The 799-nt window shown below is 38.5% G+C and overlaps 1 protein-coding gene across 1 annotated transcript in view; it reads right to left on the minus strand.

Annotated features, from left to right (window-relative positions):
* The window catches only part of RBM27 (RNA binding motif protein 27), an 85,536-nt gene that overhangs the window by 20,571 nt on the left and 64,166 nt on the right, over positions 1 to 799 (minus strand). The gene's annotated exons all lie outside the window — the stretch shown is intronic.

Genomic DNA, 799 nt, shown 5'->3' on the forward strand with positions numbered 1-799 from the left:
ATGAATACAGCAGTCAAAATCCCAATTATCTTGGTAGAGCAATCCTCCCACCTCGGCCTCCCAGAGTGCTAAGATTATTGGCGTGAGCCACCACACCTGACCAATTTTATTTTTTTAATTGCAAGAAAAAGAACAGCAGTCCCTGACATCTAGGAGTTGGCCTGTTACTCACAGCTAGGCCTTAGCATAGTACCCCCACAGGATTCTGTGGTACCCTTAAACATGTTCTTCTGCCTCCAAATTTCCTTTAAATTAGTGAGTAAATCTAAAGCCTTAATGAGATTTGTTTTTCTCTTTGGCAGGACTCTAGTAACCTTTGACAACTTCTTCGCTTTCTGGTTTGACAAAATATCCCAGGATCATCTGTAACACTTCCAATCCCAAAGCTGGAGACAACCATTTCTTCAAGGATTCTGGTTCCTTTGAGTGCTAGGGGTGCCCATTGCCCCTGGGCTGGTCATTGTTTCTAGATCTTTTCCGTGAACAGAATTAGGAAATTTGAGGAGTTTGTCGCTTTTTTAAAAAAAAGATAAAATACAACTTGAGTTTTTACTGATACTTTCAATTCAAATGCAGGACTGCAATGTTTTTACCTAATCTCATTTACCTTCCATCTCTCTCTTCAACCACACTGAAAATCTCAGTTATCAATGACATCACACAATTCCTCATTTGATTTACCCTATAATGCTCACAAATCAGTTTCAGAATACCAACCATTATCAACAACATGACAGCTGAAAAGAGCTTTTTTTTAAAATTGCTTTTTGTCTTCAGGGTATATCCCATTAGAAATATA

The sequence above is a fragment of the Propithecus coquereli genome, unplaced genomic scaffold, assembly GCF_000956105.1.
Source record: "Propithecus coquereli isolate 6110/MARCELLA unplaced genomic scaffold, Pcoq_1.0 Scaffold58, whole genome shotgun sequence".
In the NCBI taxonomy this organism is placed as follows: Eukaryota; Metazoa; Chordata; class Mammalia; order Primates; family Indriidae; genus Propithecus; species Propithecus coquereli.